At 49.1% G+C, this 24410-nt stretch overlaps 1 long non-coding RNA gene across 2 annotated transcripts in view; it reads left to right on the top strand.

The window, feature by feature from the left end:
* The window catches only part of LOC116961049, a 106989-nt gene that overhangs the window by 71039 nt on the left and 11540 nt on the right, over positions 1-24410 (top strand). For both annotated transcript variants that reach the window (XR_004406737.2, XR_006166550.1), the window contains 7 exons: positions 1037-2415; positions 2951-3040; positions 11856-11997; positions 13447-13532; positions 17540-17755; positions 18419-18565; positions 18672-18833. This is a non-coding gene — a long non-coding RNA (uncharacterized LOC116961049). The remainder of the gene's footprint in view (positions 1-1036; positions 2416-2950; positions 3041-11855; positions 11998-13446; positions 13533-17539; positions 17756-18418; positions 18566-18671; positions 18834-24410) is intronic.

Raw genomic sequence — 24410 nt, 5'->3', positions numbered from 1 at the left:
CACCCGCTCCCCCGCTTCTGTGGCGTCCCCGTTCTCATTGCATGTCTCACTGCCCTCGTTGTTCTCGCATTGTGAAGTGTGGACGAAGACCAATGTTCAGGATACATTTCACGCTTCTGTGCAAACACAATATGAGATGAAGAATTCATACCCTTAGACAAGGGAGACGAGGGTGTATTTTCTCATAATAAGGAAAAGCGGCCAGATTGTAGTCTGCCAATTTCTCTTCAATGCTCCCGACTTCCCTAGGAAGTTCAAACAAGCCTATGCTTTTAAACAGGCAGAGAGAAGTATATTATATTTAAAAAAACAAAAACAAAAACAAAAACAAAAACAAACCCCCCCCCAAAACAAACAAAAAACCAATGCACAAATCCTTTTGGATCTTTTTTGCATTATTCCCCCAACCTCTATCTTGGTAGGTGACTTTTCCAGCTCTCCCCCATTTGATCTGCTGAGCCTGCAGTGTTGGCGAAGGAGAATACCATGTGTTTTATGTGTTTGCGAACAATTAATAGCAGTACTGCGTTTCACTGGAACAGCATGTAAAACGCACCCCAGGAGGGGAAAAAATAACAACTAACCAGACTGTTAAGCAGTCCGGAGCTTTGGCTGTCCTGTAGGAAAACACAGTGTGGGGGTTTGCTTATTCATCAGCAGCAGTAAATAACGGGTGCTCACCTTGAGCTCTCCTTCAGCCACTTCTTCTTCTCCCCAGCCTCTGTGCTAGCAAAGAAATGTTTACTGTCGTTTAGATGACAAACTGTGTTTTTATAGCTGTTCAAATTTTAGCTTTTGTTTTCTCCCTAAAAAGCTCTGTTTTCGTAGCTTTGGCTTTGTCTCCCCCAGCATCAGAAGCCTTTGCCTGGAGTGCATTCTGCCAGTCCGACACTGAAAATTAGTCCTGAACCATTTGCCTGAACCTGTCAACCCCACATCATAGCCATGCGTTGTATATGCAGGCGGTTTGGCCCGGGAAGGACGCGTGACCCACGTTAGTCATTTGATACATTTATAATCTAATCTCTCCCAACAGCACGGCCAGCAGTTTTTCTCATCCCTTGCGCAGTCCGTGGAGATGTGTTGCCATCCCTGTGCCCGTGCCAGGAGGAGGTATCGGCTCGCCCAGCACCGGGGTGGATGGCTCCGAATTCCCCTTGGGAAAGGCTACGGCAGCGTCGGCTCCTGCCTGCCCCTCGGCCTGCCCCGCTGAGATGGGACCCGTGCCGTGAGGAGGGACCGTCCGTCCCGCCAGCCCCCGGAGCCCACGGCCTCTGCACCAGGGTCAGACCCAGGAGTGTCTCCCGGAGAGCTCCGGCTGCACTGGGGGGGGGGGGTCTCCAGCACGTGCCTCTGGTCGTCGAAGCCTCACAACAGCCCTTTTCGTCCAGACGCCACGACTTTCTGTCGATGTCCCTCAAGCCGAGTCTGAGCCCGGAGGCACAGAGGTTACAGAGCTTTTTCCCCCCAACCATCTGCACTCAAGAGCCGTCCTGTCTTGTATAATTTTCCAGTGGGGAAGAGGCAGGCTGGGCAGCGTGAACTGGAGACTGCCGTGCGCCTTGGACGTCCCGACAAGCCGTGTGTGGCCAAGACCTGCTGAAGCATGTTGACCAGGAGAGCCGGAGACGCTGGATTCCTAAAACCTGTGCTTTACCCAACACCTTCACAAAGTTGCCTGGATTAAAATTATTCAGGAAACACATTTTCAGACTGTCAGTGAGGTGCATTCATCACTCCCCTGAATATGCACCAGATTGTTAATGCTTCAGGCCAAATACCATGTCTTCTTTAATGCCTACAAAATGTAGTGCATGTTGCTGGCTTTATATTTATAATAATTATAAAAGTAACGGGAGTAGCTGCATTCCTATAGGCTAGAAATGGCCAAGCGCAGACGAAAAAAATGATTCATTGTTGCAATTAATGCTTGAGCTTGCACCTGTGATTAATTAGCCTGGCGATAGCACTATGCAAAAGATCAGGGTGAAAATTAATAGGGAGACCAGCGCCGACTTTAAGATGGTTAGACTACTATTTAGTGCTCCTTCCTTGGGCTGCCTCTGCCCATTTAATTAAAGGCGATGGCACAGGCTTGCTATGCACCAATGGACCCATCGGCAGGTGGTGCAGAATATTTATATAACAGTGTTCAGTAGCAAACTTCAAAATTAAATTCCCATCCAGGTCTCTAAATATAATTTTGAAATGTCAGAGATGCTACGAAGAATGCTGGCACCGGGTGAGGTTGCTGTCAGGAAGAGGCAAGAGCGTGCCGGATTTCTACGGTTCTAAATACGCAGGTGACTTTCCAGCTACGGCGTTGAAGGGAGCCTGAAGCGCGCTGGTGGGCATCCTTCATCTGCTGGGAGGCAGAGAAACCAACAGGAACCCGTGCCGCAGATCCGCAGACCGGTCGGTGTCTACCGCTGCTCCCCGCGGGCGCCAGCGTTTGGGTGGGGTGGGACGGCTACAGCGGGCCAGGGCAGCAGCTGCAGGGCTACAAGCAGAACCCTGCTACGTCGTTCCCCCCCGTGATGATGTGTTGTCCCCCCCTGCCCTTGCCACCCAGAGCCTGGCGCGCTGCGGGTGACGTCGGTGTGTGAATGTCACCTCGATGTCTCCTCCTCGGAGATGGCGCCGGGTGTGAGCGGGAAGGGAGAGGGCACGGGGGAAGAGAGAGTTGACGGATGCGGGCTGATCGGATGCTAATGGAGAGAAGAAGGACCGAGAGAGGTTCCACTGAGATCTGCCCAGGGACAAGCTCTCTGCAGAAGGGGCTTTAGCACCTTGCCTGGAGCATCACGTCAGCGGCAGGGCTGCAGTTGGCCTCTCTTAAATGACCTTTTGCTGACTTTCACCTCAGAAAGTATTCCTCTCTTCTCCTCCCATCCTCCTTTTCCTCCCAGTGTAACCCTCGGTGAGGAACAGCTTTGCTCTTTTTTAACAGGTGTCTCTGATGGGTGCGATGGAGCAGGGGCAACTCCCGAGAGCAAGTTCCCATGAAGCACCAACTGTTCTGAAGCACCAACCTTTTAAGGTGAGCTCTGTTGGCAAAGTTCTTCCTCCGGGTTTTATCCATCACTCCTGCTGGCTCATTATCTTTCCCTCCCGCATATTGGTGCCTCCCACCACCCCAATTCATTTTTCCCAGTTGCAGCAGCTATTGACTGGTTTATATAGATGGGGTTTAACCAGTCCTCCCCCCCGGCTGCTCCTGAATCGCTGATGAGGCCGATTTGTCTGTTCACACGTCAATCTGAAAGCACATGCAAAGTTGTTTCTTGGCTGACTTAATTGTTAAGGAGCTGCAACCCCAATGTCTTTGTAAATAAAGTAGTTTAATCTCATGGGGCATGCCTGGTGGAGAGAGTCGAATAAATACATCAATATGTAAATGGATCCACAAGAGGCGGATGAACTGGGACTTTGCAAAACTGATAAAGCATCTTAGGAGACATGTTGTCACTACACTTCTTGCATATTCTGATGAAGCAGACAGTAATGCTGGATCTCAGCCCTGGGTTGCAGGAGAGGGAGGGAGGGAAGGAGGGAAGGAGGGAAAAGTGTGGGCACAAGCGCACCGTGACTGAAATTCTTGTATGGATTGATTTGACTTAAATATATTCCGAGGCTGGTCTAATTGCTAGTTTAGTCTCAGGCTTTGATTTTCCTGTTGCTTTCACATCTCTGCTGCTGCGTCTTTCCTGCATTTCAAGCAGCCTGACTGAGGGCAGCATCCAGACCAAGCTGAACCTCTGTGAGAACAAAAGAGGCGATACCTGTCCTTACCGAACCCTTCCACAAAGTGTTGGGAGCCAAGTGGGCATGAGTTAAAGGCAGCGAAGGTCAGACTTTTGCTGGATGGGTGTTTTGCCCGTGTAACAGCGTCAGGGGGTTATTTTGGAAAATAAAGCCTGAAGTGTTTGGGACCATCTTGCTCATGATGGGCCCGTGCTGATGTGACTCTTGTCAGAGATCTTCTCACCGAAACGGAGGGGGAGACCAGTTAAACGAAGCAGGAACGGGAGAAGGTGCCGTGACCGTTTTTGCTCACGCTGGCACACATCCTGCAGGATCCTGCCTGCTGCGGGGCCGTCTCTCCGGGCGACGGCCCTTGCTTTGGCCCTTGCTTTTTCCCTGCCGCGTGTCACGCGCTGCGGTGCCCACCCACGGGAGGTGCTGGGCTGCGGCAGCAACCCTCGCCCTCCCACCGCGCAGGTGGGAACACCGAGGTTCCGTTCGCAAGCGGCAGCTCCGCCGGCTGCGTGGCGGGTGGGAGGAAACCTGTCACCCACCTCGGGCACTCAACCGCTTCTCTGCCGATTTCCAGGGCGAGGAGAGGAGGGGAAACCTCCCCCCCCACCCTCCCTCCACCCCCCCCCCGGCCTCGTCTGGGGCGCTGCCTCCCTTCCTGCGGGCTGAGCTCCAGCCCTTGTTTTGCCGCGCGCCACGTGGAATTTTATCACCTTCAACAATGAAATCTGTCACCTTCAAGCTGCTTTATTGTAATCTGGGGACTCTCGCCCTGCCCGCTGGAACCCGGCGCTGGGCTCCTGCCGCATCGCAGCGCGTTCCTCCCCGCGCCATCGCTATCATCTATCGACCAGGCTCCTCACTGCAACCAACGGTGTTAACTTTAGGAACCGCATTTGTACTTGTTTTCTGACCGGGATCAGACTGTTAATTGATCTCCCTTCTTTCTCTTTGCCTTCCTTCTGTCTCGTGTGTGCCTCAACCCCCTTCTTCTGATGGCTGCTTCACCTCCCCTCCCAGCCCCCCTCCAATTTGGAGAATAAAAGCCAATCAGACATGCGGTATAGCCAGGGGTGACCTGATATTTTAAAAAAAGTACAAATACGTGATTTTAAATGATGATGCCTTCGTGTTGCACCAGTTACAAAAATACACATTTGAGTCAGATCAGCTGGCGTGTCTTTGAGAAAGCAATTTCATAGTAAACTTGGGGAATGGTACCTCTTCGGCAGACACGGCTTGGATGTGCCAGCTCTTGAAGTGTGTTGTTGCAGGAGGCTTTTTTCTGCACAGTTTGGGAAGCCTGCTGCGGCAGGATGAGATAAATTGACTTTGCTAATCTGCTTATACTATATGCTAAGATCAGGATACTTTTGGGTGCTGCTTTTCTGTAGCTTCTGTTGTAGATACGTTTTTGGTTTAGGGGGTAAAGTTTCCTCTGAAATGCAGTTATGTACTTTTGCATACATATTTGTATGGGCTAATTAAAAATTTCCCATCAGAGTTGCTTTTCTGCTAACAATCGCTATACAGCAAAATGGTTGTGACTTTTTGGAAACGTCTGCTTTGGTGCAGAAATCTGAACTTGCTTTAAAATCACTTGGTCAGATCTTTGGGGTTTAGATTTTCAATGAATAATCAATTTTTGCAACAAAAGATTTAAACAAAAAAAGGTGTTCATTGAAGTTTCTCTGCAGGAAAAAATCTATAACATGTATTATTAACTATAAAGAGGCTTATGTCTTGAGTTTCATCGTGCCACAGCTTATAGTAGCCCTTCAGAAGCTTGAAGCAGGTTTTTTTTTTTTTTCATTAAACAAACTGTTGTGTTCCCCCTGATACATTCACTCCAGGCAGCATATTGGACGGTGCCTGTGCCCAGCAGTTCTGGCCTGGCGGGCTGCTCTCATCCGTCTCCATCGATGCGTGAGTTATTTCCTAAGCAGTGGAAACATTTACTTCAAAAGTGGGTGCGTGAGGGATGACAGCAACATCAGAGGTGTGAGGAACAGCGAAGGGGGAAGCACATTTTCTTGGTGGCATTTTTATACATCTACCTCCTGAGCCTCTAACCAGGGAGATGGCGACGTTGAGAGAGGTCCCTGGTGATTAAGGGTGTAGCTGATGACGGGTGCAGCTCTTCCCCCCAAGTCTCACAGGTCTTAACCCTCACCTGTGGGAAGTTCCCCCTCTCAGCTGCTCCTGGGCCGTTGCTTTCGCACTTGGCCATTTTAGGAAATGGTAATAGTCTCTAGGGCTGGGAACACAAAGATTTCCAGCACCACCAGCAAGGAGCTGGGGGAAAAAAAATTCTCAAGACTCTGTATCCCTTCAGTTGTTGGATTTGCTAGAAGTGGGACTTGCAGGCCAGCGCTCCCAAGCATTGCTTCGGCAGCCAGGCAGACTTGGAACAAAGAAATGCTTCAGTCATGTTTTCATTCCCCATGGCCAACTTCCAGTATCCAAAATGGGATTACCAGAAGTGAAACAAGGTTGAGTTTTGCCTCTGCCGACCTTCAGCAGCTGCTGTTCCAGCCCTGGGTCCCTGGAGAGCTCTGGGGATGCACCTCTTCACCGTTGCATCAGTCTGATATTCCTGCCCTAAAGCCAAGACGGCCAACTAACGTACCCAACTGCAGAGATTTTGTGACAAGATGATGGAAACCTTTCCTCCAGCACATACAAATGTGTTTTGCAAAGCAAAAATAAGCAGTAATGCAAACATCATACCCTTTTTTTTCCCTTTTTTTTCTTTCCTTTCCCCTGTCTTTTTTTCCCTTTGCTTCGGGAAAGCAGGAAGAGGCAAGAAGGGATTGACACTTTATCCCACCGAGGGCTATTTCTAAGATGCCTGCTGGGAACACTCGCTGTATGTTTCTCTTTAGGTAGTAGCTCTTTTGATTTTCTCCCTGCCTTGCAAGTCACACTGAGGTGCCTGAAGAAGGATTTGCTGATTGCTTATGAAATCCATTCTCCCTTGAGGATCTGCTCTTTCCATCTTGATAAACTTTTAATTCTTGCTTGCTAATAACACTGAGGGACTGTTTTATGCCTTTATGAGGGTTTTGTGATTGATGTTCATCTCCGCTTGCAGGAGACCAGTAACCTCATTTCATTTCTTACAGAACATCGGGACAAGTGCTCTGTATCCTTCTCCCTTCTTGATCATGTATAAATGAAAGAGAAAGTAAAGCGGATATAATCTGTCCAGATCTGTCAGTTTGGCTTCCTTGCACCCTCTCACCATATTGCTCAACTTCTGACACTGTTTCTGTCCAGCGTGGCATATGGGCACATGTTTAAAGGACACGGTCAGCTTATTTTTTGAGATCGTTCTGTTAGCTTGTTTTTATTCTTGGTTCTGCACACTAACGTCTGGGATATTTGGAAGTAGCTGCTGTAACTTGGCGTGGGAGTGGATTGCTTAAATATTACCTCACAGAGTCAATGTAAATTTATAGCAGATAAGACTTGGGCCCCGAATGCCTTTTTTTAACCCATTACTGTGTTTTTTTCCAGTCCCATTCCCTCTGCTCTTTCTGACCTATTTCCAGCAGTTTTGAGACGGACACGACTCCTGTTTTATGCTTAGACTGACCTCGTCTGTGATCCTCAGACAGTTTCTGCACGGCCAGTAGAGACATCTCGCACTTATGCACATGCCTATATGCACACACACAGGTACCCACCGCTGGTGAAGGATTTGTCAGTGTAAGAAACACTGGAGGAAAAGTGCCCACAATGATGAATTCACAGAGAATACACGAAATACTATACCTAGATAGCCAGGTAATATCAGTCACCAAACTGTGACGCTGTTCTCAGAGACTAAATGTCATTTCCCTTTAAAAATCCATTTTCTTTCCTCAGGAGAAAGGACATTGAGAGCACCTGTACTGAAAGAGAGAAGGTGGAAGAGCCTGTGAGCGTTCCCTGCCTCCTGTGCTGTTACGCAGATTCTAAACGGGGGTTTGGTTATTTCTTGTATATATTTATTTCCCCTCTCTGCTTTTTTCCTTTGAAGTATCTGCTTGCGTTCTCGATGAAGAACAGCTGAGAGATCGGGAAAATGGCTTAAGAATTCAGCAGGCTGTGAGCTATTTGGATTTAAAATAGTGCCTGGGAGAGAGCTTTTTACACTGCCTTGCTAAACAATCCTCCTTCTGTCACCGTCTGAGGTGGCTGTCCTTTGTTTGTGATGATGTCGCTTTCCCTCTAACTCTCCAGAGCCTTCAAGGAATGGAAAAGGATGAACGAGGCTTCTTTTCTTTTTCTTTTTTAAATCCCGCCGCGAGTCCTTTATTTTTTTTTTTTTTTTTAAAAAAAAAAAAAAAAAAAAAAAAGAACACAACCCATATGGGCCATCTGTGTTTGTTTTAGTTGTGCTCCTTGGCTTTGTTTCTTCCCCATGTGTCCCCCCCTTTACCCCTTTGCAGGGCATTGGGGAGGGCTGCGCAGAGGCAGCTCGGCACCCCCCGTCTCGGCTACAGCACGTGTAGCGCCGGAGCCCGCTCGTTCGACTATGGCCAACGCCATCACCGCTGCCTACGGAGTCTGGTTTTTATTTTTTACCTCCTTCCCTCTCCCAGGCTCTGCAGAAGCAAAGCTGCGGCCGCCCTGCCGGGGTGGGGAGCACGGTTCCGGCAGTGAGGCAGAGCAAGCAAGGGCATCCCGCGCCCCCCCGGCGCCCGCCGCCGGGCGGGCAGGTGGCGGAGGGAGGGCCCCATCACGCTCAGGTTCCCGCTTATTCCCTCCGGAGATGCAGAGACGGGCGGGAGGGAGCGCAGGGCTGTCCCACGGGCACAGGCTGGCTGCTCATCCTGCCGCCTCTGATTTGCAGCAAATAGAGGAGAAGGCTACGCCGAATCGCACGGCTGTCCCGGACGGGCTCAGCGCCGCGCACGCCGGGGGCAGGCGAGGCGGCCGAGGGGCCCCGACACCTTTTTGTGTCCCAAACCTGGATCCACGGGAGCTGTGAGCCACCCTTAGCTGCAGCTCACCCTCTGCGCGCCGCCGAGGAGAATCTGCCCGCAGGACGTGCAGGCATGGCTGCTTGAAGGCGTTTCTAAAGCCATTTTTGTTCAGCAATTCCTGTTGTTGTTGTTTTTGCTGACCTAAGTGGGCTGTATCTTTTCCAAATGTTTCTGACGTTTCTCACAGAGTCATCTATTAATGTCGCAGACGTGGATTCTGCTGACTTCAGTTTGGCTTCTGTTTCCCATTGGATGGGCTCCTCTCTTTATGGGGGAATGCCTCAAGCCAAAAAGAGAGGGGAAAAAAAAGCAGCCCCTGAGCTAACTGAAAACAGGCCCAAAGGGAAGTGCTTTCCAGCCGCATTGCCTCTCGCTGGCTGGCTTCTGTTCTGTGCTTGGGGACGTGCCAGACTTCAGTGCCTCCGTGCTTTTGATTCCTGTTTATCCCCAGCAACATGATTGTCTATAATTATATATAATCTCCCCCTTGTTTACTCTTCTTCCTCCAGGTCTGAACGCAAGCTCGATGGCAACTCTCTGCTCGGTCTGCCAAGGTTCCAGCTCCAAACTGCTTCTCGGCATCCTCCACCTTCTTTTTCAAAACTAACAAAGCCATTTGATTTCCTCCCACCCCTTCTCCGCGCGCCCCTGAGCTCTTCCCCTCCCCCTCGTTGGCACTGGGGTTATTTATACAGAATGTGGAAACAATTTGCAGGAAAGCGAACAATGTAAGCTGGAGCAAGGGAAGAGAGACAAGTTTATTGTGTACACTTACAGCCCCAGAAGTGAAACGCTGCTTTTTTTTGGGGGGGGGAAGAGGGAGCGGACTGTTTTCCTTTCTTTCTGCTCCTCTCTTTCAACATCTCGCTGAACCGCTTTCCATCTTGCCAGAGTTGGGTCCAAACCAGAGCAACCAGATCTGACTGCATGTTTTGGAGGACGTTCAGGTTGGATCCCTCCCTGCATCACAGCTTGATGAGGCAGTATCTGTGTCCTTAATCCTCTCGGAGGTTTTGCTCTCGGATCATTTCTGCTCCTGGATTAGCATTAATGAAGAGCATATGTGCTTGAGAGGTCCTGATTCAGGCCCTGAGAGCTGCAGCATTGCTAAAGGCACTGTTTTCTGCCTGGGTGTTATACGTAGTTCTTCCAAGGAACCGAAAGAGAAGATTCCTTGGGAGTGAATGAGACAGGAACTTTTTGCAAAGTCTAATTTCACGCTCTCCCCCCTCACCCAGTAGTGATGAGGTTTGCAAAACATCCCAGCACCTTGCTATGCTAGCACCAAGGTGAGTGTCTTTGTAAACCAAGTGGTTTTCCTTTAGTGCCCACTAAAGAGCTCAGCTCTGCCGGGGCTTGGGAACAAAGCACTTGCAGTTCTCAGAGGTGCAGGGTGTAAGCCATGGGAAGCTGAGCCAGCATTTGGTTCGGTGCCATTGGGCAGGTTTGAGGTCTTCAGATCTCGCTCTGCGCTGGGCTTGGTTACTGTGAAGTCCTCAAAAAGTAATCCAAACCCACACATCTTTTGGGGAAGGGATATTGGTCTTGCAGAGGCAAGGAAATGTTCTCTACAGGTTGCACATCTGAGCAGAGTGGCCGCCTTGGCACGCTCCTCCCTTCCCAGGAGCTTGCGGGCTCCTTTCTCAATAGCCTCAAGACTTGGGACATGATCTGTGCAAGTTGTGCTGAGCTGGTAGGGCAGAGCCAGGAAGCCGCCAAGTGGGACATCATGTTCCTCTCTGAACTGGGCAAATTTCTGTCCGTGAACTGGTGCAGGAAATAGACAGTGATCTGATGGTGCAGAGGGACAGTTAGGAGTAACCTGTAGTGGGCTGTTGCTCCCTGAAGTGTTGCATCCTCTCCACCTTCCAGTAGTTGCTGCTCCTTCTCAGTCCTTGTCCGTGCACAAAGTGTGAACTTGGCAGCGTATGTTTGTTCTGTAAAGTGCCACATCTGCTCTGCCACGCAGAATGGCAAGTGTCTCCGGGGACAGGCTCACCCTTCTAACGCTAACGGTGGAGCACAGAGACCCGTTCCAAATGCTGCTGCTGCTCCCTTTCTTTAGCCAGCTCTTGGCCTGAATTCTATGTTTAAAACACAGAAAGTGCTGGAGCAAAGATGCTTCGGCCACTTATGTTTTCTGGTCGAGGGCAGTTCAGCTCCTCTCTCTGGGCTCTTCTAATTTTCACTGGCTCTCCGAAGGGCCCAGGAACAGCAGCAATTTATGTTTTCTCTTCCAAGCCCGGCGCCAGCACCGCAGACTGGATGCTGGGAGGCAGCGAGCGGTTGTGGCGGCGTGCCGATCCCCGCGGGCCGAGGCAGTGCCCAGACGTGGCCCCGTGCCACCCAGCGGAGCCGGGGAGGGGGCTCCTGGGGATTCAGCCCCCCGACACCCCAGTGTCTGTGAGCACACCGGGCTCCGCAACCCCTCCGCCTCCCGGTCCTCTCAGCCGCCTCTGGGCGAGCCCGTGGGTGTCTGCAGCAGCCTGCCCAGGCAGGTCGCACGGTGTGCCCGCTGGCGGGCAGTGTTCCGGGCTGCCCAGGGTGTTCAGATGCGTAAGAGACTCCGGAGAGCCCCCTCCAGCCCCTCCTGCAGCCCCGCTCGCAGGCTCAGGCTGTGAGGGCAGCGCGTTTTGAGGGTAGTCTCCGAGCGCTCCACTGAAGGCCTTAAGGGCAGGCAGACGTTTCCAATCTCTTTCTGACTCCCAAGGGTCCCCCCTTACTCCTGGAAACGTGTGGCTTTGAGTTACACTACATGGAGAGCTCTCGACTGAGCAGCTCACAGCAGCAGTACAGGTTTGGGCAAAGCAGAGTCTTGTAGCTCTTACCTATAGAGACTTTAAAATGCAGAGACCGGAGGGATCTGTGTGTTTTCAGGGGTACAGTCATTGGAGCGCTTGTGCTTTCTCCCTTCTGGTTCCAAATGTTCAAATTCTCAGAAAAATATGGGAAAATCTCTCCTTGGAATGATTGTGCTGCTGAAACTATCATTGGCTTTTTGGAATTTCCTCTTTCATCTTGGTCTTTTTTTTAATTATTTTTAGGGCTCTTTAGACGAGAGCAGATTTGTATTCTTCTCTTCATGCTGCTTGCTTACCACCTGAAAACCTCATCTGCTCTTTGCAGTTCCCAACACAACCACGAGCAATATCCTGAACTGAGCGTTCTAACTTCAGGTGAAGAAAAGCAACAGAAGCAGATGGGCTTGTAAACAGCAGAGATCTGGCTCTCCCACAGAGGTCCTTGTGGAGTGGAAAGGAGCAGAATGGTTAGTAAACACTGAGCAACTTTCATTTTCAGAGCTGAAATGTGATAATCTGGGGAGGGAGGGACAGCGTAGGAACAGCAACTATCATATTCTGGCACAGTCAGCTATTCCCAGCAGAAGCTGTTCGTGTTAGAACTTGTAGCAAATTGGAGAATACAGGAAAGGAGGGGGACGTTTTCCAGCATCAGGGAATTTATGGGTGGTGAAAACAAGATTTCCAGCAGCCCTCTTGCTCAGCATTTTAGTTGCTAAAGAGGTATCCTACTGTTTTTCTGTCAGTCTTCCCTCCCTTTGAATTGCTTCTGAAACTGTCAGTCAATCCGAGTTGTGAGTAACTTCATTGATAAAATTCCCACAAATTAACTGAAGGCTTGCAGCTGGACGGAGGAAAAAGAAACCCAAAGTAGAGTCCCCGCTGGTGGAGGAAACCTCAGCCACGCATCCGATCGGAGAAGCAGCAGCAGCCAGCCGGCCCGGCAGCACACGTGCTGCTCCGAACTGGCCTGCGCTGCCCTTTGTCCAGCCAAGCACATAAAGGACGTGGAAGCGAGCAGGAACGCCGCAGGGAAGGGCAGGAGGGGGCAGGTGACCTGTGGGGTCTAATTCCCTAACAACCTGGCCGGGGTACTTTGGCTTCTCGGGGATCCACGCGTCGCCGTGCCTCTCCCGTTGGCGGAGCGACGGCGAGGAGAACCGGGGTGCGTCAGCCTCGTGTGTGGAGTGGGGGTAGCCGGTCCGTCTGTCCTGCCGGGTCTGCTCCCACAGGTACCCCAAGGGGGACAGTCGCAAGGGAGATGGGGAGAAAAGCCTAGTGCTGACATAACCTGCCAGGGCTTCCACACCGGGGTGTTTGTTGACAAACGTCTGAGTCCGTCTAGCTGCCCCCAAGGAGCAGCACGTGAACTGTTTCCTGAAGCGACACGGATCCCTGACGATGTAGATTCTGTGTTTTCTTGTCCTTTCCTTACCCTCTGCATCACAGAGGCTAAGAGTGATTCGAGCAGGCGGGTGTCTGCCCCCTTCGAGCGCTGGGGACTCCTCCTTTTCTTTCATGCTTGGGCAGGACCCTTTTTCCTGCCATGTCTAGCCTCCCTGTGCTTAAGAGTGAACCCAGGAGGATTTGGTTGCTTAGCTTTAGAGCCAGGAAATGGATGAAAAGGGGCAGGAAAAGGAAGAAAACAGAATAAGGAGGCTCACTTCCATAGTTTATTGAGCCCGGAGAGATTTCTATAAACCACATGGTATCAGGTGTAAAAGAAATGAAAGATGATATCCAACGTGGAAGAATGGAGCAGCCCAAAACTCCCACAGCCCGGCACGTTTCCAGAAATGTTGGAGAGGCTTAAACGGCAATTTAAGGTGTACCTGCAGGCAAAGAGCAGCCCCTCCACCTCGTTCCTGTCAAGAAGAGGTCCTGATTCACGTCATGTGTTTTCCTTCCTTGGACAGGGAGACTACTGCAGATCCTGTGGAGTACAAGCGTCACGGAACAGAGAGACCTACGAGAGGTGATTCCAGGTTGGGATTTCAGAAAGGTCTGTGCTTGATCTAGGGTTGAGTAGTTGGTGTTTCTGTTTTTCTTGGGGATTGGGAGGGGAGAGATTACTGAGTCCCTGAGTCTCAGTGCAAAATGGTTAGAATCTGGAACAGATTCCCAAAAAGACATTTAGGGACAACTAAATGCACAAAGCAGCTTGAATATACCTACCACCAGAGTTCATCCAGTCCCAGATAAAGCCTCTGAAATGGGCAGTGTTTTAATAAATTGCATATGTCTGGGGACTCAAAATACCAGAAAAAATTACGAGGAGGAAGAGACAGCACTTTCTCCATTTCTTAGAAAGGGAGAAAATGCCAAAAAAAATCATCAGTTTTTTTTTTTTTTTTTTTCTGAGAATGCCTCAGCTGGACAAAAGCCACTACAGGCTAAGATGATCCCCATAGCCTGACACTTGCAGAGCAAGTGGGCTCACTTCATCCTGGCACGAGTAGTTCTGGCATTTCTAGGGAGATCTGTAATTCCAAGTAATAACTTGGAGGTTAATTGAAGTCTGGAAATAAGTTTATTTGGTAGGTGGGCTAGAGGGGGGTTTTAATTAAGTGTTTAGATCAGTGTTGCTTTAAGCATTATTTTTTCCTGGGAAAGGAAGCTGCAGTATCAGGAATGACACCTTCACACAGCTTAGATTTGGAGTCAGAAAATCAAGGGCTGATCGAAAGCCCATGGCCTGTTATGGCAGACGGAAATGAGCTCTGAATTAAAAGAATCTCTTTTGTTTGTTTTGGGCCAAAAATAACTGGACTCTGTGTAAGGCCTGATCTGAGAATGGGTGCTCAGCAGTTTTTTGACAGGCAGGCTGGCAGAAGGAAGCTATCTGAAATGGAGATTATACATGTCTGAGGTTTTCTTTTTTGCCTTATTTCTCTTTTTTGCTTTATGTGTCATATTCTCCTTGCAGCTTTCCAGAGCAGAGTTACTCTTCCACTTGTTCCCTTTTGCCTCCTGCTGAGTCAATTCCTTTATTTTCCACCATTATTTGTACCGTAGTCACTCCCAGAATCTGGGAAATCTTCCTCAGAAATCTCCTTGTCTCCTGAGCCAACTCTCTCACTAAAGCTTTTCATTCTTTGTTACAAAGAAGAAGAAGAGGCCAGAAAACTGCGCCGTGACACCCATTCAGGTGCCATTACCCTGTAATTCCTTAAAAACCCTCTGTGCATTTACAGTCGCTGCGGAGCGCGGGGGCGGGAAGCCTAGGGACTAAATTGGTGGTGAAAGAGAAGCAAGTGCCCCGGCCTGGTACCGGGCAGCGGGTTCTGGTGTTGGTTTGGAGGCTGGGGAGCTTGGGGAAACCATTTCCCTTCCCTCTGCACCTGCTTCCCCACCCCACCTCTGGCTGTCTCCCTGTTCAGACTAGGAGCTCCTCGGGACGCGGCCCGGCTCTCGCTGCGTGCACGTACAGCGCCTCAGCACAATGGAGCCTTGTCTTGGTCGGGGCCTTAGGTGTTGGGGTAACACAAACAAGAATAAAAGGTATGCCCAGACAGCAAGGCAAGCTTCCCAGACATGCTGCCCTGCAAGCTTGTCTGAAACCCGATGTGCTGGGAGCTGTCTCCGTTCCCAGTCCTTGGCTTCTCTCAGCCGGCCAGCAAAGCATTAACCAGTTCCAATTACAATGGGGAGGTGAGCTGGCACGTTCCCAGTTCCACTGGGAACCGGTGTGAAATCACTACACTCATTTTGCAAACTCAAGCAGCGCCTGATAGGAACCTCCATCCCGTGTAGCTACAGACCTGCCTGGAGCTGTGCCACCTCCCTGCAGGTGAAAAGCTCCTTACGTCAGCCCCGAAGCTCAGAGCCACCTCGTCCCACTCCCGGCCCACGCTGAGCGCCAGAGCCTGCTCCCATTTGCCAGCAGAGGAAGGAGCAAAAGCGTTTTCTCTTTTCCTCCCTTGTCTGAGGAGGTGCATGTGTGCCTCTTTGGCTTTTCTTCTTGTCCGCCGGCTTTTGCATAGCCCCTTCCTCCCGCCGTTTGTTCATTCCCTGCACTCCATCCCATCTTTTGCCTTCCTCCCTGGTTTGACACAGCATCTCGCCGGTCCTGCTTCACACTAAGAGAAGGGGTATTAGATGGATTCCCCATAGAGTATAAATTGAATGGAGAGAAGTGGCTGGTTTCCCAGCAATAATTTATCTGATTAAAAAAATACTCCCCAAACTCCCCCCTCCTCCGCTGGTCCTACGCCCCCTCCAAAAAGAACATTGGCACTCGGGCTGGTGTTTGAACTGTGTTATTCAAATTGCTGGAAGGGGGATTTAGATGGGAAAATAACTGTCAAAAGATGGCTCTCTGGGGATTTTCCCCAGAGCATGAGCTCTGAAATTTGGAACATGGGTTGTTGTATGGAGGAGGCAGAGAGAGTAAATAATTCTGAGTCAAGTACCTCCGTGATTTCTAGCTTTGCCCTCATCTAACAAATAGCTTACACAGATACGCACAGATGCACACGCACGTGCTCACACACATGTGCCCCCGCACACACACTTCATAGAAGAAGCCATTAGCAGCAACTCCAAAGCACAGCAAGCTGTTCCTGCTGTTCCCTTTCTCCTCTCTTTTTTTTTTTTTTTTTTTGCCTTACTTCAGGGTTTATTCCAAATAAAAGAAGAAATCCACTTCATAAAATGCCCGTCTCCTTGTTTGTTACCTGTACAGGTTTTATTTATTCCTGTCAAATCAGTGCTACCCAAAGATGGTAATTTTCTTCTCCTGCCAAAGCCAACATTCCTTTACTTGCATGGGCCGTTGTAATTGGGGAACGGAGGAGTCACCCTGACACCCCTCCTCATCACAGCAGTGCAGCGTAGGTGACCTGAGCTGCGTATTTCTGGCCCATCTATATTTTGCTGTTGCCTTTTTCTTTGAGGGAGAGAGGCAGGTATTTTACATTTCGTACCGCTCCCACAGTATGCAGTGATTTATAACAGGCGCTACCTTATTAATGTCAAGGGCAGAATTGCTACTGACGTTCAAGCTGCAAGAGCGGGTGAGAATCATTTCGTTAGCTACGGCATGGTCCCAGCACCCAGGGCTGTTAGCTGATGTACATTCCTCTCTCAGCTCGCAGCCCCCGCCAAGTCTGCGTGCTGGTTTCTGGGCCAGTGGGTGACACGTGAACAGGCCCATTCTGAGCCAGAGCTTTTCAACCTCGGAGCAACCTTAAGCCAGTCGCCAGGGCTCAGGTTTCCTTGCTTTTTGACAGGAGTACTGTTCAGATGAAACCTCTCTCTGCTCCTTCTGGAGGATTTACACTGCCACAAGTCTTCATTTTTTCCAGATGTTTTACCTAATAAATCAAGGAGTCTCATCAGAGGATTCGAATCCAAAAGCTGTTACCATGACTTCAAAGGCGCAGGCTGGAATGGAAAGAAGCAGTGCAGACATTTTATACCACTCTGTAGTCACTGATCATGAAAACACACTCCAGTTCCCGGATTTTTTCCTGTGGATACCAAAACTCCATCGTGATTAAATAAAATGGTGCTGTGCTCCTTCAGCCAACCTTTGCTTAAAAGAATTGAGCGGCAGCGCTCGCAGGCTCTATGGTTGGCAGTAACAGAGGATGGGGCTGGTCCTGAGAGGAGGCGAGCTCTGCCAGCCCCATCCAAGATCAGGGACCATTAACTCAGGTTTGAACTCGCTCTGTCTTTTCAGATCAATACGTGGCTGCGTATTTTCTCTCATTGCTAATTTAAGCTATTCTCACATAAAGGATTCAGACATCCATTCATATTCTTCAGATGTTTGGGAGACAAAAAGATAAAAAGAGTTACATGGCTGCAAAATGTGATTATGATTATTCATACTGGTTTGTTCCTTGATCAAGAATGTAACTTTTTTTTTTTTTTTTTTTAATATAGTGAACCCTTTCTTTTTACGGTGTCTGCATGGTGTCATTTTCTTTCACTGTTACATTTCTAAAGATAAACGCTCTGGCATTTTGAGAAACTGTTACGTATGTTTTTCTAATTACTTGATAGCACGGCGTACTGCGGGATAATGTAATGAAGAAAAGCAGCTGAAGAAAGAAAAGATGCTCCTGCGGGTAGGTGAGCAGAAGACCTACAAGGCTGCGTTTTGGTTCCCTGCGTTCCTGAAGAGTGCTGGCATGGCCCCGGCTGCGCGAAGTGCTGCCCGTCAGAGATGCCCAAGTTAGGCTGTGTTCTGCAGCAGCTTCTTCTGGCAGCAGTGCCAAGGTAAGCTGCTCTGCTTCACCCGCCGCCTCGTCTTCCTTGTCTGTGCAGAGAGCCGTGGGGCTGTGTGCTAAACAGTTTCCCATTTGGATTTGTCTCACCACTCCACTGAGAGTTGTACGAGCAGGACTGAGTGGATGGTGCCAGGCAGGAACCAGGCTGCTGGCGGCAGGATGGGGAAGGTGGTGTGGCTGTGGGGACCCCCTTCAGCCATGAAGAGAGGTTCCCAGCTTGGGTGTTGAGTTTCAAGAGAGGATTTGGACTGTCTCCTTCACAGGGCTGCCCTGCACTACCTCCCTGCAAAGCCGTGAAAAGGGGAGGCTGTGACAGCCTGCTGAGGGCACCTACAGCGGGTGATGTGGGCAGAGGCTTTGGCTTGTGCTGTCTGAGGATTCCAGTATGTGAATAAGTTGCCACCAGGGAGCTGTTGGAGGGCTAAGCTAACCCTGTCTTACACTGTTTGCAGGTTAAAAGTATGCTGAGAGCTCTTACTGCAAAGCAGATGTGTGGTAAACTGCTTGTGGGCCAGATCTCTAAGGAAAATGAGGACTGTAGCACTTGGAGTGCTGTGGAAATACTGTGCAAACCCCAGTAAACGCTGTAGTTATGTAAAACAGACTTGGGGCTTGAGTTTACTCCAGTTAGACTGTATTTTATGTGTCCCAGGCAGCAGAGAGCAAGAGGGCATTTGGTCCCGCAAGATGTGGAACCAGATCTTAAAAAATCACCGTGGTTGCCCATCAGATAGATGCTTCAGAGAAGGAGGTGTCCTGCTGCATTCTGGTGGAGGGTTGTCGGAGAGGGAAGAGCCAGGTATGTGTCTCCTGTGTTGTAATGATATGTTCAGACTGAAAAATAACCTCATCTAAATATTAATAATAAAATAACAGTTACATGATACAACTTGTTCCTGCCACAGATTTCAGAAAAATTGCTGCTTATCTTCCCTCCCCCAAGATGCTGAAGCCCAGCACCTCAAACTGTTGTGACTGCCTGGGTTTGATGACATCTAAAATGACACGTGTTGGATCATCAGAACAGAGTGGGAGCGGCACAGCTTGGCTTTGGGAGCCAAAAATAGGTACTATCATTTCTGAGCTGAAGCCTCCCTTCTCTTTCCCCACCCAGCCCTGCCTGTTTGGCACATGCAGCACGTAATCGTAGTGTTCACATCGTACCAAAGAAAAACCACATTTCTAAAGCAAGCAGTGCGTTAAGTAGTGGACATGCTTTGGAGGCGGAGTATCTTCTGACATGGATTCTAAATTGGTGAGCATCACTGACGTTGGTTTGCAGATTTTCTATGAGCAGTGGGTATAGAAAGGAGTACAGCTCATCTGCTGCATTGCCGTGTGGAAAGCCATCAGAGATGTTCAGAAATGCGCCGTGAAATACGGAGCTTGAATTCTTTTAGCTGGACAGATGATCCAATACTTGTAATTGAATGATTGAGTGATGAACGTAGCACATTTGATTTTTCTCTGGATCTTTTCACTCTTTTATTCTGTCGCTCTGTGAATCTCGGTCATGCTTTCACTTTTTTTTTTAAGGCTGCTCACTGGAGGAAGTATTTGTCCGCTTCTGCCTAACCCCAAAAGCTACATTTCATTAAATAAAAATGATTATTCAGGAAGGGTGAAGTTTGATTCACAAAGATAATGCTCTTTGAAGACGTCTGTTCCTTTGGTAGCGACTGATTTAAGTGGGTTCCATTTTAGTATGCCTGTTACGCTGCTCTCAAGGCCACACAAAGGAGGAGGAATTGTGTGAGGCCATATAAATCAGGGTTTGTTATAGGGATGTCAAACACAACTGCACCGTGGGGTGTTAATAGTGAGCAGGCAAGTAGTCAACAGCAAGTCAGAACCAACTAACAAAAGCCACAAAGCTAATCTGCCTGGTTCTTGATGCTTCCCGAAAGTGCAGTGACTGCACACTCATGTTCTCTTCTGGGAGAAGCTTGGGGTGTTAGACTGATCCATACCACGTTTTCAAAGCGCTCCACTAAGTGAATGAGTAGGTCTGGTGGAACATCTTTGGTTCTCAATTTCTCCCATCAGGAAAGATCTAAAAATGAAGCTATGGGAGCACATCACCAGTCCAGGTCTCTTCCTGCTTATTAACACTAAGCTCATTCCGCTGCACGCGTGCTTGGCTAAAGCAGGGGTGACCAGGCCACTGGACACCCAGCAAGGGACCTGTTGGATTAAACTTCCATTGAACCGTTCATCATTCTGTGGAGGAAGAAAACTCCCGATCTTTGTGAATGCAAGTAAGAGTTTCCTCCTTTTCCATCAGCACTTTGTGGGCAGGGTGGAGGGCAGCCAAGAAAATTTAACCAGATTGAGAAATATAAAAAACCTTTTACTGCGCACTTGGAGCGAAAGCTCTCAAGCAATATTTCCTGCATGCTCAACCACAGAGATACTCCGTGCACCAGATCCTTGCTCTAGAAACGTTCCCCCTCGACGCGGCTGCCACAGCGGGCCCCGTGTTGCATAGTCTCATAGTCAGGTTCTTGCAGGTTCTGGTGACCTCTCCTTGCGTGCGGCTCATTTACGTGTGGGTTCATGGCGAGATAAATCCCGAGGCTCTGACTGCACTGAGTTCCTGAGTGCTGGAATAAGAAGTGATTGGGGATCTCGGCGTGCAGCCTTTGGAGAATGTGCCAGTGCACGTGCTTTCCCCCTTCCTCAGTCCCAGAGTATAGGAAGCCTCGAGCACTTCAGGTTTTCGGAGATTTACACTCACTCTTAACTGCTCTCCTCTTGAAGACTCCGGGCTATGAGCCTTGAAGGCAGGTTTGTGGGCACAGGGCCTATCATGGGGGGGGACACAGTTTTCTCTCCCCGGGATGATTGCCCAATCTTTCCAGCTTTCCAAATTCCTGTTAGTCCAGAAGAGAAGCTGAGTTCAGACCTAAAAAGCGGTGTGCTTTCTAGCCCAAAATGAAGCCGTGCGAGCTTAAAAATGGGCCGCAAGGCTTCCTTTATACGGAAGGAATTCAAGGCAGTGGAAACTTTCAGAGATTGAGTGTAGCTCGTGAGCCAGGATCTTGGATGCTCACGAGACTCCATTGGACAGGCTGCGCACACGTGCACACACATGTGCCTGCGAGCACATACCATTGTGGTTTCTCTATTAGTTTTTGTTATATCTCAATATTCCCATTAATATTTAATGTATTTATCTTGGTTGCTGGTAATTACAGCAGTGAAAGTGCTGACTCTGATGTCCTTCCAGGACATGACATTGGCTTGAGACAACCCAACATTTTTGTGTGGGCCTGCAAAAAATGTTCTGCCCACTACCCTCCAACCCCAGGAACATTCCTGGCTTCTCTGGTAACATCCTCAGGCACAGCACTGACATAAAGGCTTTTGTGAAGGTGAATAACCTGACACTTCCAAACATTGCTTATTTTCCAGGATTTCGGGGTCACTAGAAGCTATTTGAGTTTTACATGTTCCTCATAAGAAGGACTTGAGCTGTCTCAGTTCTATAGCTACAGCATCCCTCTGTTTCACAGAAAATATTTCGGGAATAAACAAATTTGGCAAGACTAGTAAACAGGGAATGGGAGTCCAGACCAGGACAGGGTGGCGTAACGGTGGTGCCCTGATAGTTTTGGGGGAGAAAGGGATGGTCCTGGTAGGGAGGAGGAGCTGGGCGAACTCCGGGAAGGGAACAACAGAGGGTGCTGCAGGTGGCGGCTGAGCCGGGTTGGCAGCTGTGGGAGGGGTGGCCCGTGCTCCAGTTAAGGTGCAGGGACGCAGCTGTGATCCTTGGGGGTGTTGGGTTGGGTGGCGACGGTGACTGAAATGACTGTGGGGGGGGATGATGGGTCAGGAGAGCCTGAGGTGCAGCTGGCTAACGCCCAGCCAGCTGGGATCATGTCTCCCTTTAAAATCAGGTCAAGGAGAGTCCCTCTTCTCACCCCCGGTGAAAGGGCTGTGTTTAGGACGTCGCAGCTCTCAGACAGCCAGCTCATCTGTGGGAGCTGGGAGCGCTGTAGGGCAGAGGAGAGGATGCACTCAGCCAGACTCTCGGCACACAGGTACCCTCCAGCTTGATGCACAAAGCTGGATTTTGCCTTTGTGAGCATTTGCCAATTATAACGTATCATGTGCATCAATAGTGCCTCTAACTTGCCTTAATACCTTTTTATGAGAGTAAAATTTGTTCTTATATGGTGCTTTTCATGCTTGAGGCAGTTGAAAGCGCTTCGCTAAGCACAGTAATGAGTTAGATCTGGGGAGTGCAGCGATTGTGTAGGCAAATACAGGGACTATTATGTGCTCTGCAATAATTCACAAAGCCGCCTATGCTAGAAACTGTTTTATTTATTGAAGGGAGGAATGTTGGCTGGATATCATGGTTGTCCTCTGGAAGATTTTAATGATCTTTAGCTTCCATATAGAACGGCACCTCAGAGAAATTGGAGCCAAGAGACCTTGCTCAAGGAATGACACACGTAGCTGTGCAGCACCAAGGCTGCTGAGTGTCTGCTGAGGTGAGGGGCCCAAGATCAGCTGCAGCCCTTGAGCCCAAGATTTACCTTTCTCAAGCATGTTATGTCTCTCTGAAGCCTCTCGGTGCCTTCAGGCTGTCTCTGTTATTTGATGTCCTCTTTTACCTTACTTTCAGTTATAAAATAAAAGCTTTTTTGTGCAGGACCTTCTACCCCTAGGTCTTGAAGAGGTATTACTGAGGTTAACAATGACAGTGTGAAACACCATGGAAGTATTGCTGTGCTCCACAGGAATAAAGGGAGATTTGAGGCTAGATTTAAGCAGACATCTGAAGTGAAATTTGCACAGAATTTAAGCACCTCGGTCCAGAGTCAGGATCCTGAAAAACCTGCTCTCAGCTTTCCCTGCTGCAGGAGCTGCCTATGCATGGCAGACTCTTAATTTTCAGTGTTTTCTGTGCCTTCTCAAAGGCACTTGGGGGTATGTCTTCCAGATAGACCTTTCCTGCCGACCTGCTGGCAAGACTGACTGGGATTTCTCCCTTAAATATTTGAGTCAGAATGAACTGGTCTGGTGGAGAAGGGCAGTAGGTGGTAGATGCCCTCTGCATGACTGCAAAACACGGTGTGTGGTCCCGCCCTCAAAGTACACTCATGTCATTTTACCTTTTCTAGAAAAGGCCAAATGAATGCTCGTACATTGCCCTGAGCTTCTGTGGGTATATAGTGAGGGTTGGGGCACCCTCCTACTATTTGTTAGGCCTCGGTGGAAAATACACATTATCTACTTCTGCACCGCAGCGATATTTCTCCAAAGGGGGGGACGGCTTTTTCCTTCTGCTGTATGATTACAGAAGCCTAATTAAGAAAGCGAGTGGAGTCAAACAGGAAGATGCTGCCCCTCTAGGTGTTGTCTCAGCGTGCACATCTTCAGAGACTCATGACTTCCACACCAGCCTGGCCTGTGCAGCTTGACTCTTTTCAGCTGTTTAGTGTATTCGGCTTACTGACGTGTTTGCCTTCATGGCAAGGGCTCTACCCTGTAGTGTTCCCTTTGCACACCACAGCAGTGGTAATTAGCAAAACAGCTAAAGAAATAAGTTTTTTTTGGCATCTGTGATGCCCCAGGAAGCATCCCGTGTTCAAGGATAGCCTTGAAACTCCTCCTTAAGCTCCTATGAGGCCACTTATGCTGCACCTCCTGGGAACAAAGAGAATTTGCATGACTTTTCAACTGCCTGCTCAGTGATTTGTGTGTTAACTCTGAATAACAGTCATTACCTCTCCGGAGTTCAGGGCACCAGAGAGTTTCAAACTGCATTGCAAACAGGGCAACCCCGCTGACATGAATAGAGCTGGTCAATTTGGAGTGTAAGCAGTCTGACTTATTATCAAATTCACTTCCTAGCAATCATAGCAGTAAGGATAGAAGGGTGTCACTTCAGGCTCCTCTGGAATGGGACAGGGGAGAGCAAAACTAAACCCAGCTAAGACTGTAATTAGAGACTAATACTAATCTCTAATTGAAACCAGACGAAACATTCAAGCAGACAGCCTACAAGTGCTTTACAAAAAGTGGAAAGCAAATGCTTTTTTCTAAGCATTAATCTTCATGCCTCACTAGGATCATAAGCACTAGTGAGAGTGCAAGGAGCGAATTCAGCTCAGCCAGCACCGGTCTGTAAAGGTCTGTGTCCAGTTTTGCACTTAATTCTGTTTATCTCGGGCTATATTAGCTCCTTTCAGTTTCCCTGTGAAGATCTGTGTGTTAGATCTACTGACCGCCCTTGCACATAAAGATCCATCATTGATTGCTTGGGCAGCTAAATTGGGCAGGCAGTTCACCGCTCAAAGCTATCTTTAATGTTGCAACCTTTTCTGCTGGGGCAGGAATACTGGGTATGACTTCAATCTTACTATAATCTGCTTGTACACATTGCTTTCCTAATTTCATGCCTAGGTATGACATTTCCATTACAAAGGAGTTTTGTTGGTTGAGCTCTGCTGGTCTGGGTCTTTCAAAAGCTGATCAGAGCTCCTGGTCATGTGCTTCTACTCTTTTCCCTCAGAACAAAACATCATCTACACAGATCCTAGGCTATCAAAGCCCATGAAACAGTTCAAGTGCCAAACACAACCCAAACGGCAGCCTGAGAAAATTATGTCTCCCATAGGGGCTGTTGAATA

The sequence above is a fragment of the Tyto alba genome, unplaced genomic scaffold (genome assembly GCF_018691265.1).
Source record: "Tyto alba isolate M040663 unplaced genomic scaffold, T.alba_DEE_v4.0 Super-Scaffold_41, whole genome shotgun sequence".
Taxonomy (NCBI): domain Eukaryota; kingdom Metazoa; phylum Chordata; class Aves; order Strigiformes; family Tytonidae; genus Tyto; species Tyto alba.
The sequence above is the reverse complement of the archived record's forward strand: the minus strand, read 5'-3'. Positions and strand labels throughout refer to the sequence as shown.